Raw genomic sequence first — 19,902 nt, 5'->3', positions numbered from 1 at the left:
ATAATTTTAAGTAAAATAACATTATTTAAACAATACTTATTAAAATAATTACTCTAGTATATTAAATAAGTGATAATTACTTGTGCTTATATATTTATATATATAGATTATAATCTATATTTTTATTTATTTTTCTAGTACTAGTATACTGTTAAATTTTATTAAATTCTTTTGTGTAAGTTGAGGATTAGTCCCTCTATTTTAAATTGGTTAATTTTAGTTCATTTATTTTTTAAATTTGTTAATTTTATTCTTTATATTTTTTGAATTTTAAAGGTTAGATCTACTTAAATGGTAGTAATTAAATATTTTTGGTTAAATTATTATATTAGTTTTGTATTATGCGTTAAGTTATAGATTTAATCTATGTTCCCTAACCGAGTCATTTTTAGTTATAATATTTTTTGAAGTGTGAAATTTCAAGTTTAATATAAACGACAATCATTAAATTTATTAACTCACATTTTGTGAGTAATATGTGAAAATAACAAACTAACCTGACATTACATGTGAAATAATATGTTTGTTGTATCAAAATTTAAAATAATAGAAATTAACTTAATAAATTTAATAACTACTATCTGATCAAGATTAAAATTTTTAAATTCTCAAAATATAAATACTGAAAATAACCAAACTAAATTATAAGGACTAAATTCATAACTTTGACATGGTACATGAACTAACAGTAGAATAACAACTAATAAATACATCTTCTATTTTAGTTTGTCTTCAAGTGGAGCTTAATTTTGGATTGTTTAGTAGTAATTCAATTTATAATATTTCTTTATATAAAAAAACACGAATTTAAATTTTTTTTTGAATTGATGAGAATATCTTTTATGGTTAATTATTAGAATAATAATTTATTAGGATTATTATTATGAAAGTATATTAATGTGATATATTAAAAATGTTACTTAAAAATAACATAATATATTATTAATTAATAAAATTATAAATCTATAAAATCATTTAATATAATTGTATAAATTAAGAATAATAAAAAAACAAATTTTAATTAAATAAATATACTTTTTATATATAAATATAATTTTATTTTAAATATGATAATGATTAATCATGTTAAAATATATTTTTATAATTAATAAAAATTAAATGTGCGACATTTACATCATGTTTATGAAGATAATATCAATATACTAGTATCTAATATATAATGTATAAATTTATTTATTCTTAATTTTTATGTTAAAAATCAAAATAAAATAAATATATATTAATTAAATTAAATATTAAAATTTTCATAAATACTAATTGCATCTAATCAAATCGATTTGATTCAACATAAATCCCGACTCAATAAATAATATGACTCATATCTATTTGAGAAATTAAAATTAATTAAAAACTGGTATTTTGTATTATCTATGTTTTTCATATTTTTTAAATATATAAAATAAATAATATAAAATAATTATAATTATTTTATTAATAATGTTTCTATTAAATCTTGAATATAAAATTATGTTAATAAAAAAATATTAATATAAAATTGTAACGCCCCAATTTTCGGGAATTCTGTGAATGTTGGCATAGGTTTAATTATGTTAGTGGGCCTTTAGAAGGCCCAAGCTTAAGATAGAACCCGGCAATTTTAGTTAATTTTTGTTCCATAAGAAAAAGGGGGTGAAATTATGAAATAGGACCTATGTGAAAATGTTTGAAAATGCTATAGGCTAAATTGAAGTGGCCAAATAAATAGGAGTGCAAAATAGGAGGATTTGCATGACAAACCTCCCATTTTACATGAAATGGCCAGCCATCATGTTATTGTAGACAATAAGAGCACTTGATATCCATAATTTATGGTACAAATTGATACAAATTGATAATGGGTTAGGTAAATGTTCCATGATAATGGATTAGGTAAATATTCCATGATAATGGGTTAGCTAAATGTTCCATGATAATGGTTTAGGTAAATGTTTCATGATGGGAATTTCATGTCTTTTGTATTAAAGAATTAAATGGATGAAATATGAAATTTTATTAAAAGAAAAAGGGGTGAAAAGAACAAAGTTTTGTCCATCTTTGTTCATCATAGCCTAAAGTTAGAGAAGAGAAAGGAGAGGAGAAAGCTCTTGAATGTTCGGTCACTTGGGGAAGAAAATTGAAGGTAAGTTCATGGTAGTTTGCTTCTATCTTGATGTTCATGAGTTCTTCTTTATTCTACCTTAACTCTTGAAGCATATTTTGGTTTTTAGTTGTGTTGTGAGCATTTAGTCATGAATTAAAATGAAGGAAATGGTTGTTGTTTCATGTTCTTTTGATGAAAAATGGAAGATAGGTGAAGTTGAGCCAAACAAATGAGCATGCATGTGCCTTAGATGCTTAAGGGAAAAATCGGCTAACATGTTGTACTTTAAAATGATGAAATGGAGATTATACTTAAGTAAAATCATAGATATGTGATGATTGATTGGTGATATACATGTTTAAATAACATGCATGCAAGGTATGTGTGAAAGAGTGATTTGGTAATAAATCTGCTTGGGACAGCAGCAGTAACGTGACTTTAGAAAATCACCATAAATTATGAGAGATGAATTAGAAGCTGAATAAATTATGTAATTAAAGCTTAATGAGTCTAGTTTCAAATGAAATAAACGAGAACATATTTTGAATTCTGTACAATGAGAAATTTGATTCGTAATGAAGAGTGGTCAGATTAGTCAAACAGTGAAACATGCGAAAATTTGAGAAAAATCTGGTATTGATTGGATAAACCAAAAATTCTGAAAATTTTATGGATAGAATATATATGAGTCTATTTTCAGGTAAAATTAACGGCACTTGATTTGGAGTTTCGTAGCTCTAGTTATAAATGATTTAGTGACTGTTGCTCAGGAAGACAGCTTGTAGTGAAATTATGATTATGTGGTAAACATTGACAAAAAATTGTTAATGAGTTGCTTATTGATTTCTTATAAGCTTACTATGATCTGTAGGTGTGGTTGGCCGAATATTGTAAGGGGTTAATACGTAGTTTGTATTTGAATAGTTAGATTAACGTGTTAGTAATCCAATTGTAGGCGGTTCGTGTGTGGATCTCGTCAGCATATCGTCGCAAACAGGTGTGTAACTAACACCCTCTTTTTTAGTCTGGATCAGCAAAAGTCGAAAAGCCGAAATGCCGAAAACCGGTATTTTGTCGATTTGCGAGTGTGCGAATGCTCGTGAGTAAATCGATTAATGTTTTTGGTAAGCTACAAAATTTGGACTGCAAAGTACATGATTTCTGTGCCCTCGATATTTTTGGGCTTAATGGGCCAAAATTGGAATGATGGGCCAACGGGCCCAATTCGGTAAGAACCCTCGGTACGTGATTCTTTTAGTACGTGAAAAGTAGGAATATGCATGAAAAACCCTAAAATAGATAAATTACTGAAATACCTTTAAAAAGTGGAAAATTTATAGTTTTCCCTAGTAGATAAATTACCGAAATACCCCTAGGGTTAAATTGACCTAAATGCATGTTTGACGTTGTTATTTACTGTATGCCATGTTGTTATTATCTGATGCATGGGATTGGGATATTGACGGAGGAAGTACTGAAAGTGGCCTGTCCACGTACTGGAGGCTTTGCCTTAATTTACTGTTAACTGAGCAGCAAGGCTGCAACTGTGGAGTGTTGGGCTGGGTGGGTTGAGCTATTCCCCACATAGAGTTTATGGCTGGTACGGGTGGAGTGTAGTGGTTGGTGGGTTGAGTAGTCTCCCCAAATGGGCTTGCATATGTTTACTGATATTGCATGTATTTTGAAATGGGCCTATGGGCCATACTGTTATCTGAATAAGGGGCTAAGGCCCAGTTTATTGTAATCTGAAAAGGGCTCTAGCCTAGTACCACTGTTACCTGAATGGGCTTAGGCCCAATGGGCTTGAGCTAACTTGGGCTTTGAATGGGTTTTCCTTACACACTAAGTTTCCCCAAACTCACCCCTTCTTTAACCTTGCAGGTGAGCCTTGATGTGGGTGACTTGGAGCCGGAGGGGATTCAGAGTGGCCATGGTGAATACTTTTGGGTTTGAAAAAGAGACTGGTTTTCTTAAGTTATTTTTAATTGCTATTTAATTTTTGGGTTGTAATAAGGCCATTTTAACTTTATTTTCTTCTTTGATTTTTCTGGGATTATATTATTAAAAACAACTTTAAATTGATGGATACTAATTCAAATGGGCTAGACTTAGGGTGTGATTTCAAAACGATACTTGTTTTTTTTAAAAATAACACGACGTCACGAATATTCGGTTTACCAAAGATAATCACTCAAAGAAATTTCAACTTGTTATAACCAAGTGTGGCAATGGATGTGGGCATGTCTAGGATTGGATCCAATCGGAGAGCTTGATACTTAAGCAGCCTTCATGGCTCACCTCTTCTATTATGGATACCTACCTGGTGCCCAGCTTCCATTCACTTGGTTAGTTTGACAAAAGTCGGCTTTTTTTTAAAACACTAAAAAGGGAACACGGGTTTTTGGCTTCAAAGTGGCACGTCGGATTTGGCCTTAACGACTAGGTCGGGTTTGGGGTGCTACAAAAATAATTGTAATTATTAATAATGTTTTCATTATCAATGTAATAGTATTATCATTTAATTATGTTTTGGATCCATATTAAATTAAACTTGTTGTTTTAAATTGATAATCATTTAATTAGTGTTACGGTTATAAATTGATATTTAACATTATAAATATATGCATTAATGAGACATTTTCATTCAAAATAACATCTAAAGAATTACTAAAAAAAGCATTTGTTTTCATCACAAAAAAGGTATGGTTTTCATTATTATTTGAGATATTTAATTATTATTATTTGATATTAGATAGTTTTAGTATTAATTGATTTTAATTATATTTAAATAATTGTAAATGTTGTTTACTATTGTGTTCTGAAATATTATGTCAAGTATTTATTCGAATGACAAGTTAGGGTGTGTTTGATAAACTGAAAATTTAAGTGTTGAAAAATTAAGTACTAAATTTTTATTACTAAATTTTGTAAGTGTTAAATTTATATTAGAAAATTGTTTAGTAAATTAGTAAATATAATTATTGAATATAATTATGTTGTTTGATAAAAGTAAAATTTGATTTTTAAAAGATAATTTATTTTTAAATTTAATCTTATTAACATAATATTTTATATTATTTTTGATAGTTTTGGATGAAAAATAAATACAGTAAGTTGAATACCTTATTTTTTAACAAAAAAGATAATTTATTTTAAAATTTTATTAAAATAAAATCAACTTAATATTTTCTACACTAAGTGATAAGTAGCTATCTACCTGCTTATTTATTCAACACTTTTTTGTTGAAAATTTTATATTAAGTAAAAAATTAAAATTATTGTCAACCACATTTAAAATATTATATTTCCATGAACGTAATTAGCGCGAACAACAAACGTGACTAACGCGGTTTGAACTAAAGTCACTCTTGTAACGGTAAACACACTTGACCATCAGGCCATCACATGAGGTTTAGAATTAATAACTTTTTAAAAGAGGAATATATTCAAAATATAATTCTAATGAATTTGAAATCTAAAATTAAATTGGATTGTATGTTTGATTATATTTACATGAATATATATTTATTACTATTTTTAAATAATTTTATGTAATTTAACAAATCTAAGTTAAATTAGACTTCGTTATACTTTTAATTTTAAGTGAATCAAATGCAAACTTTATCTTAAAAAACACTAATATAGTTTTTGTTTTTCATAATGTTAATCATTTATTTGTGTTAAATTATAAAGTAAAAATTTGAAATTTAAAATATGCCTAAATTTTTATACAATTTGTACATTTGAAATTTAATGTGTCTATTTATCATATTTAAAACTTCAACTCTAGTTGTTACCACCGTTAAAATTTGTGTATTAAATTACTTATGTGACATTTTGAAATTAAAAAAAATTACTTGGAAGCAATATAATAACAAAAATAATGTTGAAAATATTTATGTGGATAATTTTTTTAAACAGTCATTCGTACTTGTCATGATAAAATAAATGTTTTGTTGAAATATTGTCCTTAAGAAAAATTGACATCAACATTTTAATTGAAATAGTTTACAATATTAACTTTTTAGACTAACTAATAAAATTATAAAAATAAAAGGTCAAATTGTGCCAAAAATTATAATATATAGATTAAATTTTTAAGTTTCAGCATAAGATTAAAATTTGATTATTATCAATAAAGAAAACAAGGAAAATGCAAAAGATATGAGAACCATGTAACAGTCCCTAAAAGCATTTGAATTATATATAAGTATATAAGATTTAAATTAATGATCTTAATTATTTACACTATGAAAATAAATAAATATTAAATATAAATATAATAAAGAGACCCAAATTAAAATTTAACTACTTTACATTATATATAAGTATGTAGGATTTCAATTAATGTTATTAACTACTTACGCTACTAAACTTTATCCTTATCTTTTGAGTTCAAGTTGGTCTCCATCTCTCTTATTCCCAAACTGTCCTTCATCAGCGTCCTCCTTCTCCCCTGAACAGTATCGAAATTTGAATTGCCCTCCATTCCTTCATCAGATCTTCCTAAGTAGTAGCGTTGTGGCATTGATTTCTTCATGGTGACTCCTAGCTGCATACTGACTTTCCCTATCAAATTTAATATTTAGTGATGTAGGAGCTTTGTTTCTTAATTTTGCTCTGTTTGTGTCACTTTGTGGTCTTTCTTTACTGCATTCTTGTTGAATGGCAGAGCAAAGAAAAAGAAAGAAGAAACTTTTATTGATGCATAGCATAAGGAAGACAAACAAACAATTTTGATGTAAATTAAAACATGTAATCAGTATTAAATATTAAAGATGAAAATTATGATAAGAGATAGGATCCCATAGATCGAAAGTGAGTTAATCTTAAGATGGAAAGCGAAGATAGAGAGGGATAGGATTGGGAGCATTTGGAGGTGAGTCCCAAACCGAGAAAGCACTTGTTGAGTTGATCCATTTCTTTTAGATTTCTGGATAATGGCGATTCAACACATCTTTCAAGCTTTCACTTGTATTCACCCATTCAAATCCTTTCTTTGTGTATGCTTCCTCATTGAAATCGCTTGTGAAGAACCTATCAGCTTCAAGCCTCCTACAGTAATATCATTATTCAATTCTAAGTATTCAATTTTTTCCGCAAAACAGTACGAAATTATGATTTATACCTAGATGCCATTAGTAGGAAGACAATGAAAGAAGTTTCACTTATAGCAAAACCCTTGATCTTCTTCTCTGCCATGAGACCCACCATTAAGTCCAGTTCTTCAATATCATCACCATAAACTTCCTTGAGAACTTCAATGGCTTCCTTATCCTCAGTTAGATCTTCCCATTTAGAGATTGGTATCAATAGCAAATTCCTACGGAATTGATTATACCTTGCAACTTTCCTCTCCCTATCCCTGTAAACTGCATCATTGATATTAATATTAGATCCAATTTTCACGTCTTTGTTTAACGAATTCATGGATCATAAATTTCTAGTTTGAGACAAGTCATTACCTTCAAGAGCTGCCAAATCCACATGGTCAGGCCTATCTTTGCCATCAACATCTTGTGCTACAAGGTCTCGAAGCCATGAAGGATAGTTGCAAAGCTCCAATGCACCACAAGCTTGATGTCCCATTGAAACAAATTGCCTGGTGAATCCAATTTTTGACAAAGTTTTTTCTCCTTTATGGCCGATTAGATCGGGCATAGGAACCCTGCATTAAAAAAAAAAAAACTTATGTATAAGAATAAATATGGACTATGATTGTTTACAACAATATCTTGTATGGCTTACTCCTCAAGCAATGGTGGAGATTTGTTCAGTCCAGGAGTGACATTAATGTTCCTTAGGTGTATGGAATCTGGTAAAAGTTGGTGCATCCGATAGACACTGGTAAATTCTTCGGTCAAAGTGTAAGGAACACCGTGATTAATAGGCTTTTTGAGACCAACTAAACCTCCCAAAGTGGATCCACCAACATGCCCAAATGTGTCCTTGAATTTCTTTCCCAAAAATCCATACCTGTGACAAAGTTGACAACATTAAAATTATATCTGGAGTTTAATCCAGTTGGTTGAAGGTTCAAATCCCAACAATCGAAGCTTATAAAATTTGACAACATTAAAAGGAAAATAGCAAAATGGTTTACCAATTAATACGCATTCCAGCGAGCAATGTATCAGTTTTCAAAAGCTCCACAGTCCAATCAATGGTATGGATCTTTGCAATCACAGCAGAAGTTATAAGCCTTGCATGTCGGTATAACTCTTCATCGTTCAAAGCTGGGTATTCCTTCTAAAATTATATTTCAAAGACTAATGTTTAGTAAAATTCTCTTAATATAAAGGAATTTTGCAACGAAGGAAGTTAAATAAATACCTTAAGGGCATCACAGATAGCATTGTGTTCTTTAATGAATAGAGCCTGTAAGGTGGAGACGCCAGCCCAGCTATTTTTAATATCGCCGGATATGGGGATCCCATCTTCATCTTGTTGAAGTAACCCATCTTCTGAAATCTTTAACTTTCCATCTACCAAAGTTCTTACCTTCTGTAACCGTTCCTTATCACTACCATATATAACACTTCCATCCCTACAAAAATCATCCTTCCATATGAAAATCATGCTTGACTTTATAGAGAGTTAGATATTTTTTTAATATTCCAATTCAATTTTAAATTTATACAATTGCTTTAAATTTTGAATTACTTATTTTTTTCACTAAATTTAAAAATTATTTTTTAATATATGTTTTTTTAACATGACTGCCACTAAAATTAGACATAGCCCCTTTCTAACCCAAAAATAAGAAGATAATGCGCTTCAATACACCCGAATTCACATCCTCTTACATTTATAAAACTACTCATATTAATTGAATTAAATACCCAATCAACTTAAATGTTACTAAATAAATTTCAACTAATAAGAGTCTATATTGCACAAATGAATATTTACGTCTATTTCAAGTTAGGTGCATAGAAATCCAAATCCACATTATTTTAGTCCTAAAAAATGGATCGACTATTTGTGATATCCAAACCCACCATATCCGTAATCATCCATGATGGTAATGTTTAATAAAAAAAAAAATTAACTGTTTGAAGTCTTAACTTTTAATATATTTTTATTTATCATGGTTATGTACTGTTCAATTTTTTAGCGATAAGGGTTTAAATTTTACAAAAGTACTTAAATAAGAAAATTTTCACGTATTTCAACTATTTTACAGTAAAAATTAGAAGAATATTAATGTGTTTCATAACAACATAATTAAATATTACTTGAAAAGAAAAGAAAATAATAAAAACATAATTTGAAGCATGATATATGACATTTTTGAAATTTTTGAAGCCTTTATTTGAGCACTTGAAAAAATGTTTAACCCTTATTTTAGCACATTTAAAAGATTTAACTTTTATTTGAACACTTTTGTAAGGTTGGACCTTTATATAACCATTTTAAAAGGTTTGGTCTTTATGTGAGAAACCTCAAAAAGGTTGAGTTTCAATTTGAACATTTAACCTTTAACATTTGTGTCAAAGAAGGAAGGAAAATATATAGGGAAAATATTGAGTTTTAGGTTAGTTGGTTGAGTTAAAAAAGAAAAAAACTTATTTTTTCTTTAATTATTTAAAATGGTTCTCCTTTTTAGAATTAAAATTTAATAATAAATTATATTAATTAATAATACAATAAAGTAAATATTATTTTAATTACTACACAGGTTCAAATGTAACATAGATTTTTAATTATATACAAATAAATTAGAGTGGGTATGTTGTTACCACCAATGTGTGCGTATGTTCTTTGCACCAGTTTTGACGTCATCAAAACTAGTCGAAAACTCCTCTGTGGGATAAAACTTAAAAGTGAGAGGGCATTTGTTTGCAACTTCTTTAGGGGCAATCAACTCAACCTGCAACCATATCTCCATTAAATTTCTAAATATAATATGGATTATTTACTTCTAATACTATATCTTATATTTGCTTCATATATGAACATTTTTTCATAAATCCTTGAAAAAATCTATCATATTTATTGATTAAGGTTTAACCTGTTGGTTGGTGTTCTCCATGTGGTCCACCCAATCGTGAATCATAAACTGGATCCATGAAGCTGCAATCATGTTGAGTTGCTTGCCTGTGTCCTTGTAGTGTGCTCTTGTCAATAATTTCGTAGCCACGACCATTGGATCTGGTTTCTTTAACTACAAACCATTTGTTTTAATCTTCACCATCATTAGAAATTAGAATTTCTACAAAATTACGCAACATAAAATTTTTATTTTAAAGGATTTGGTTGAAATATCGTATTTTTCAAGATTTATTTAAAAAATATAATTACTTAAAATAATATATATTTGCTTATTTGTAAAAGGATTGTATTTTTGATAATTTTACAACCAAGTTGAGAATGGTTGATGGTTGCAACCAACTCACTCAAAAGCTTTATAAATAATACTAGATAATGGCATAACTATGATGTGGGTGAAAAAAAAAAGATATTTTAATAATTTCACAACTAAGTTAAGACCCAGTTAATGGATCACATTTACACAGTCAAGCACATTATAACATATATTAGATTATGACATCTCTATGGTGTGATTGAAAAATTTTATAAAATAAATTTATAAAAAGTGATGTAAAAATCAAATTTGACTTTGGTTGAAATGATAAATTTAATATAGAGAAATCTATGATATTCTGGATTCAAATCCCTTGATTCTCATAATGTGAGTATATATTTCTCTAAATTATCAAAATATAAAAAGATATAAATACTTTCAAAATAATATTTATTCATATAAAATGAGGGAGCATTTGATAATTTTACAATTAAATTGAGATTTGGTTGATGAGTTACATAAACTCAATCAAAATGTTAAATAATACTAGAAATTCTTTCACATGCGTATGTGTGTGAAAATTTTTTGGAACACAGATATGTGCTTAAAAATAACATACAATAAATAATGAAATGTAATGTTTAAAACTAATAATAATAACAAGACATATGCAATACATATAAAATAAAAATAAAAATAGGCTAACTTGTGAGTAAAAGAAAATTGAAATAGGTAAATAAATAATATTAAGAATATTAAATGCATTTCAATTGTTTATCATGGTATTGTCAATTTCCTATACGACATCAAAAAGAGATCAAGTTAGTGAAAAGAAAATTCAATATTAAAATTCAATTTTTAAAAAATTAAATATCACGTTAACTTGTGACAACAACACAATCAGTGACATTATCTATACTAGGAATCATATCCCACGTATATGCGTGTAGAAACCATGAATTTAGAGCATAAATGTGTATTTACGGATAATATACAACAAACAATGAAGCTTTGATTGAGTAATAAATTTAAAATTTTACTGATGTAATTGACGTGGTTCAAATCCCACATATGCATATTTTTATTGATCTTTGTTAAAATAAAAAGATTAAAATACTCTCAAATCATATGACTTGCTTTAATTATGGAATAAATTTTTTATAATTTCCTTAATTGAGTTGGTTCCTAGTTGACTTGTGACACCAACTCAACCAGGAATTTTATATTATATAGATATACAATTGATGAAAATAATAAATTATACACATTAAAATAAAAATGTATAATTAAAGTATATTCAAACGAAACTTTGATTGAGCGGTAAATGTAAAGTTCTATTGATGCAATTAGTGCAGATTTAATTATCACTTTATGCAAATTTTTATTGATTTTTGTTAAAATGAAAATACTAAAATACACTCAAATAATATAACTTACTTTAATTATGGAAGAACATTTTCATAATTTTCTTAACCTAGTTGGTGCATGGTTGAGTCGTGTCACCAACTCAGTCAAAGATTTTATTAATAGTAAGTATATATAGATATGCAACGACGATAATAAAATATGAATATTAAAATAAAAATGTATAAAGTATATTAAAATGAAATATTTATGTGATAAATTTAAGATTTTATTAATGCAATTGTCACTAATTCAAATCTTACTCTATACAAAGTTTTACTGATTTTTATTAAAATAAAAAGACTAACATAACCTCGAATAATATGACTTTTTTTTTAATTATAGAAAGACATTTTCGTAATTTTCCTAATCGAATTGGTATTCAGTTACTCATGACACTTATTGAATTAAAGATTTTAATGTGCTCGAGCCTACATCCTCTTACATTATCAATAATACTAATGTCAACCTAATCAAGACTCAATCGATTGAATTAAAAATATTTTAAATATTAAAATATACAATTTCAATATTAACAAAGTATTATTTTTTCAATAGTGAGAGTAGGCATACGCCCCAAAAGAAGAAACATACACTATGTGCATTAAATACGTATTAAATATAGTAAATATTGTTTTGAAAGAACATACTGTGGATATTATTTTTTGGTTTTCTTAATTATTAATTTTTCATGTTTTATAAATCCATTAAAGAGATAAATGATGATCATATATTTTTAAAATTATTCCCTAATTATAATGAGATCAAATTTTTAATCACTGGTTTAAGAAAGATTTTTTTGTCATTTCACCTGATATATAGCTCAAATATTTTAAATATTTGATAAAACATATAATTAGTATATGTAAAGGAAGGTCGAATCTTGGCTTTGGAAAAGGTGTTTAGTAATTTGGACCAACCAGCCTAGCCCTTCCCTATTTATTATTTAACAATGAAAATTTTATTTAAAATTAATCATAAAACATATAAAGATAAAGATAAAAAAAAAACACTTTATTATTATTATTATTATCAAATGAATGTATCTGGCTGGACCAAACAAAAAGTGATGTAGACAAGAAAAATAGAAAAGTTGAGTCACAACCTAATCGTTCAGTTTAATAGTACTGCTTTTAATGTTAAGAGATACTGGTATTGGTATGGTTGATAGAAGGTTGAGTTATTGAATTTTGAAAATTTGTGTTTTTATCACACATCTCACTCAACTTTAGTAATTTGTCAGCTTAAAACTAATGTTGTATACCTTATCTGTTTGATCAACGGGCATAATGTTTCTGCCAAAGAAAGTTCCTTGGCTGCCAGCTCCCTCATTGAAAGGATCACCGTAACTTCCATCATCTGTTCTATACTTGTAATCCCCTGGATTAACCCGAACTCCAGACGGAGATTTTCCGACACTGATGAGATTGTAGTGCTGGTGAAGACGGCGACGTACAGCCAGATATATTAAACCTAAGATAACTGGTAATCGATGCCATTTCCCTACTTAATCCACCCAATGAACCATCTGGTTAACCAAAAGCAAATACAGTTAAGCAGCAGTTTTTAAATCTCAACATAAAAAATGATATATGAGGAGGGAAGAGTTATTTTACGAGGAAGAGAAATGCATCGGTTATAGTCATCGAAGAGACAGCTTCATGAAAATCATCATGGATAAAACGACCTAGTATATTGTTGACAAGGATCTTTGTAATAAATGCCATTGCTTTTCGAGAGAACCTAGGTTTTTTGTTCTTTTTGTAAAGGCATTCTCTCAGGACCATGGTCATGCATATTTATAGCCGAAGGTGTCCTGGAGTTTTATAATCTGGCACGTGGGCTCAAATGCTTTCCTTGAGAGTGTATCTAAAATCTTGACAATTGTGTTGTATTAATTGGTTTGGGCTGGTTGCTATATCTTTTGGTGTGGTTGGTTTCTTTATTTTGACAAAGAGTTGAAGCATATTAATCATATTTTTCTATTGAAGGTTGACAGCTGCCTTGATATTTGTCAAGGTTTTGTTCCACTGAATGGACAAGTGGCCACACACTTAACTAGTAATGGACATCTGTTTCATATTATGCTACACCCAAAGTTAGATATGTCTTTCTTGTTCTCTAGGTAACTTTAGATTGTATAATGTTTCTCTCTTTGATTGTTTTAGGAGTGAATCTTCGACTGTTGCTCACAGTTTCCAACAAATCTTGAATTTGATTATTTGCCTCCTTAACTCATAGTTTACACTTATATATGGAATTTCGAACTTTGATAAAACATAAATTAATATTGTTGAGTAATATTTACTTATGTATTAAACTAAATAGGGTATTTATATGTACCTCTTACTGTTATTATTATGGTTCACAATAAGGCTTACTATTTTATCTTGGCCTTTGAGCTGAGGGTATTAGCATTCCTTGTCCCTAGTGTAGATATTCTTTGGGCCTCCTCTAGCTTATTGGACGCTTACCTGTGGAGTTTTTTGACCCTGGGACTAACTTTTTCAGCAAACCTCGTACCTGCCAATCACGAGGGAAAGGGTTCTCTTCGCAGACATAGCTCGCAAGCTCGTCCCTACGAGGTTCATGCAAGCTCCCTCTTGCGAACTTGTCGCTGCGAGGCTTACACGAGCTCTTCCATGCGAGCTATCTCTGTGAACATCTTGCATTCATGCGAAGTCTTTAGCTGACTGTGACGTACATTTTTCTTCCAGATCAAGTTTATTTGAGTCGAAGGTCTAAATTCTTTCGGTCATTCGGAATATTTATTTCCAAATCCTAACAAATATAATAATTTTAGAGGCAAAGATTCCTCAATTTATAATAATAATTGAAATATATTGTAGGAGAATGTATATTTATGAACAGCAGCAAGTTGTTTTATTGCACGTATGTTATAAATTAGTCCTTACTATAAACAAAATCAAATTTTAGGAGAGTTTTTCTAACTTTTAGATTTTTAGGATTTTAAGGTTTTGCATAAATAAATAAATTTTGGTTTTATTTAATCTTTTTAATAATATAAAGGTTAAATTAATCTATTTAATTGTAAAATTAATAAAATATTTATCAAACACTGTTTGATAGGATGGGTGCAATTTATTAAATTCAATTAATCAAAGCTATCAATTTTCAAGTTTGAAAAATTAATTGACTTACGACGATTTTTTAGATGGGATCTATACATTTTTGGGTTGAGATGTCTTCATAAAATTCGAAATGCTATCTCTTAGTTTCAAAATGCACTTTTCACTCAATTTCGAGTTGGGAGCTCAAGTTATGATAATTTTAGTGGAGGCTGGATGAACAAAATTTCTAGATGAGATTATTACAGAAAATTACGAGTTTCAAGCTCTAATTCGACTTTTAAGTCATATTGAGTTCGATTTTTAGGGTTAATTTTTATTATATATGAGCTCAATATTGTATTTATTAAGTTTTATATTATTATTATTATTTATTTATTACAAATTTTAGGATATTTTCAAGTATTTTAAGAGCATGTTTGGTTGGGTGTATTGGATTAGCCAATACACCCCTAATCTGTGGCCCCACTAATTACCCTGTTTGGTTGATTGTATTGCCCTAATACGGGCCTATTACGCAGCGCACCGATTCCCCATTTTTCCTTATGCAGCGCCGATTTGTAATCCCTTCCAAAAGAAAGGATTACCTAATCGGTCCTCTTTTACCCTCCAACCCGTTGCAGCATCTTCTTCTTTTTTTCATTTTTCTTCCCATTTTCCTTCCAACCTTCTCCCTCCTTTTCATGCTTCTATCCTGACCAACCCTTTAACAAACCCTAACAACCTTCAACAAGGCCTTCAATTACGAATCGTATGAGGTAACAGAGTAACAGAGAGTAGCAGCAATGGTTCCTAAGTACGCTTTTCCCTTCTTCTATTCCTTTGATTTCAATTAAATTTCTTTATATATACCATGAATTTAATGATCTTTTCTTGAAATATTGTTTCTTTATTTTTGTTTTTTTGGGGGAAAAATGGATTTGCCTTTCATTTCATTCGATTTCGGCCTGAAATCTGAAAATATGATTAATTTTTTGGTTTTTTAGGTTATATTTACATGTAATTTCAATGTTAACCAGTTTTGTATTTAAATTTCGTCTTTGAAATGTTACACTTTCAATCGATCAACTGTACATAGGATTTGATTAATGAAGCTAATAGTTGTGAATTAACGAAAGGGAAAGGTTTTAATGCCTGCTGTAATTTGATTGATTGGAACACTATATGGTGTTTAAGGCAATCGATTATTTTCATTGTTAAAATATACCTCTGTTTGTCTGTTTTAGCTCATTGGATAGTAGCTCTATAAATAATTATTTTTGTTTTGTCGGCTATGTTGCTGCTGATGAATGTTGGATATGGGTTCGAGTTTTCTCATTTAAGTTTTACATAAATTTGGAGGTAATGTTAATTGGACTCAGGTGTTTTTGTAAGATATGTGTATGTATGCTTCATAAGTGTGTTCTTTTATGTATTTGGGAATCTTTGGAATATATTAATGTCATATCCATGCCCAAGAATCTGTTGAACATTGCTTGAAATACAAGTTTCTGATACGGTTATTTTTGGAAAAATGAAGAGTACGAGAGCACCTTACAAGTTGGAAATGGGAAATTAACTGTGTTTGAAGATGGGAAAAAGTTGATAATTTTGCCCATGTTTTTACTGCATCATTTAATGATATTTTCAGTCTAAAACATCTGAATATGTTTAAGAATGTGTGTGCGCTGTTCTCAGATCTTGAGTTGTAATTTGTGTTTTTACTTGCTCTGTGTGTTGCTGATTTGCTTATTTGCGAATAGTCGTCCTAATGCAATGTTATGTCTTTTCTTTTGGATTTGGCTTATGTTTGAAGGAATTGCACATATTTTTACTACATGTTACAACATTTTAATTCTAGAATATCTGATTATGATATCATTTGTTAAGAATGTGTATATTCTTTTAGTTTCAATCTGTATTTTCCTTGTTCATTGATTTGCTTATTTACTTATTATGATCCTTATTTTGCGATTTTGGCTCTCACCGGCCTCTGTACTATAATTGATTTATGCCTTAACTATGATTTGACTTCCTGGGTTAAATGAATGTTTTCTGGGTTATGATTTACAGCCTAAGCAGATTCATGAGATCAAGGACTTCCTTCTGACTGCCAGAAGGAAAGATGCATGCTCTGTAAAGATCAAGAAGAGCAAAGATTTTGTCAAGTTCAAGGCCCGCTGCTCCAAGTACTTGTACACACTTTGCGTGCCGGATGCTGAGAAGGCTGACAAGTTGAAGCAGTCCCTTCCTCGAGGTACATCTATATTAATGATACAATAATCATTTTTCTTGTTTCGGTTCAACTAGCATCCTTATTTCAAATCAACAAATATATTATATAAAATTGTAGGTCCATAACAAGAACAAATCATTGTTCTCGTTGCTGCTGTACTAACAGAATTACAATCTGTCTTACTGTTCTTTCTTACCATGTAAATTACATCTCAAAGTTTCTTGGTCTTTGCTATGATGGTGGAGCCTTGTTTTTCTTATTTTGTTTCAACCAGCATCCTTTTTTGAAATTGAGAAACATGCTATAGAATCATAAACCCATAGCAGAAATGAATCATTGTTTCCCACTGTTATCATACTGGTATCAATACAATCAACCCTTATCATTATACTTATTGGATGTTATTACAACTTACTGCACTAGTTCTGAATAGATGTGTATTCTAATTTCAGTGAGATGAAGTGAGTCTTGACATGTATCCAAATGTTTCTATTTATGTATTCAAATGTTCAAACAGAAATATACACAAATGGATAAAATTCTTGGGCCATGTAGTAGAAGATTCTTTTAGAGTTGGGTCATACATAATGTCATCAAATTTTCACTGCATGGGAACCTATGTGCTAAAATTGGCCTTACCATATTTGCAGGAGCAAAACGTCTAGTTCCTGTGGGTCTTGGAGATGATGATCAATGCATTGAAGATGACTTTACTGCCTGGTAAAAAGAACATCACCTCTGTTCGAATAAAAAGCTTTTTCATTCTTTTACATTTACCCTTTATTGAACCATGTTGCTCTTCTAGACGTGAATCAGTGTGGCCCGAGTTAGATCAGCTTCTGCGTGATGACGATGATGCAACAACTGTTTCTACCCCATACACTGCTGCTGTTTTGGAATACCGTGTTGTATTTTATGATCCTGCAAATGCACCTGTCAAGGATAAGAACTGGAACAATGCAAATGGCCACACTGTTTATGATGCTCAACATCCATGCAGGTATACAGGAATAGTTTTTTCAGATATCCTGGTGGCCATTTTTTTAGTATTCTTCTTTGATGAAATCTAACTTGGTTTTTTGTTTCTAACTTGAAGGTCTAATGTGGCTGTGAAGAAGGAGCTTCATACTCCTGCATCTGATCGTTCTTGCATCCATCTTGAATTTGATATTACTGGCACTGGACTATCGTAAGTTACTACTTTCCTAAATATTCTGTTCTGTATTGCTAAGTTTTTTTCTCTTTTTCCAATTATGATGACCTCCTCTCCTCTCTTATCCTCATCTTAAAACTAGATGCTACATAATAGAGAACTTCACCAGCTCATACTTGTCTTCCTTTTCAGATATGAAACAGGTGATCATGTTGGCGTTTACTGCGAGAATCTAGACGAAGTTGTAGAGGAAGCATTGAGATTGTTGGGGCTATGCCCAGACACCTATTTCTCTGTTCATACCGGTAAAGAGGATGGCACTTCGCTTTGTTGCAGCATTGCCAGTAAATTTGATGTTAGATCTAAAAGTTTTTAAATGCATGTTTATATATTTTGGAATTATGTTGCCACTGGAATCTTGTTTTTCTCCTATTGCCTATTGGGAACTGAGGCTTGTAATAGGGGGTTGACTTGTTTGTTTATGAGGATGACTGGATCAAATGCTATATTTGGAAGTTGTTTTGCTGCTCAGGATGGCTTTTATTTTGCTGATAAATGGAGAAATCAGTTGAAGTATTTGAAGGATATAAGAAAAGAGCTTTACATTACTACTTGTTCAATATCATTAATATAGCATTTGGAAAAGCTTGCACGAAAACTAATTCGCAACCTTGATTTCAAAGTAATGTTGTATTTTATCACACTAAATTTATCTTTATTCCTTCTAAATATATGAATTATTTATATGTTAATTTATCTTATATATTATTTACTATTATTTTATTTATAATATTTTAATTGTATACTATAAATTATTAGCATTTTAATCGTATACTATAAATTCGTCATTACTATATTTATCTCTATGCTATTAATTAGTCACGAAATATTAATTATACATCATATATTATTAAGGTTATAGTTACACGAGAGTTCATTGATTTTTGCTAGGTAAATACACATTCAAACTTTAGATTAAATTATATATTTTTATTAAATTATATTTAATAATAATTATTTTAAATTATATTTTATAGTATTATATATTATGATTTTATTAAATTCATATAAGAATATTTAATATTAAGAATTTTATTAAATATATATTTTTATTAAATTATATTTAATAATAATTATTTTAAATTATATTATATAGTATTATATATTATGATTTTATTAAATTCATATAAGAATATTTAATATTAAGAATTTTATTAAATTATATATTTTTATTAAATTATATTTAATAATTATGTTAAATTATATTTTATAGTATTATATATTATGATTTTAGAAAATTCATATAAGAATATTTAATATTAAGAATTTTATTAAATTATATATTTTTATTAAATTATATTTAATAATAATTATGTTAAAATATATTTTATAGTATCATATATTATTATTTTAGTAAATTCAGATAAAAATATTGATTATTAAGAATTTTATTAAATTATATATTTTAATTAAAATATATTTAATAATAATTATGTTTAAATATGATTAAATTATTTATTATTGATAATAATAATCTTATTAAAATTTAAATAACAATAACAATAATCATTTACCAAAATAAATTTATGCTAAGGGTATTCTAGTCATTTTAGTTTTTTCCATTATGCTATT

At 28.7% G+C, this 19,902-nt stretch overlaps 1 long non-coding RNA gene and 1 pseudogene across 1 annotated transcript; one reads left to right on the top strand and one right to left on the bottom strand.

Moving 5' to 3' along the window:
* Positions 1-6,437: 6,437 nt before the first annotated feature.
* Positions 6,438-13,565, bottom strand: LOC107943788 (alpha-dioxygenase 1-like; annotated as a pseudogene).
* A 1,766-nt stretch (positions 13,566-15,331) lies between these two features.
* LOC107943787 (uncharacterized) lies at positions 15,332-18,846 on the top strand. Its single transcript, XR_001696060.2, has 6 exons — positions 15,332-15,698; positions 16,955-17,138; positions 17,768-17,837; positions 17,923-18,117; positions 18,214-18,306; positions 18,463-18,846. It is a non-coding gene; the product is annotated as an uncharacterized lncRNA (long non-coding RNA).
* Positions 18,847-19,902: the final 1,056 nt, after the last annotated feature.

This window comes from Gossypium hirsutum, chromosome A05 (assembly GCF_007990345.1).
Source record: "Gossypium hirsutum isolate 1008001.06 chromosome A05, Gossypium_hirsutum_v2.1, whole genome shotgun sequence".
NCBI classification, from domain to species: domain Eukaryota; kingdom Viridiplantae; phylum Streptophyta; class Magnoliopsida; order Malvales; family Malvaceae; genus Gossypium; species Gossypium hirsutum.
Note: the sequence above shows the minus strand (reverse complement) of the source record. Positions and strands in the feature narration are given on the sequence as shown.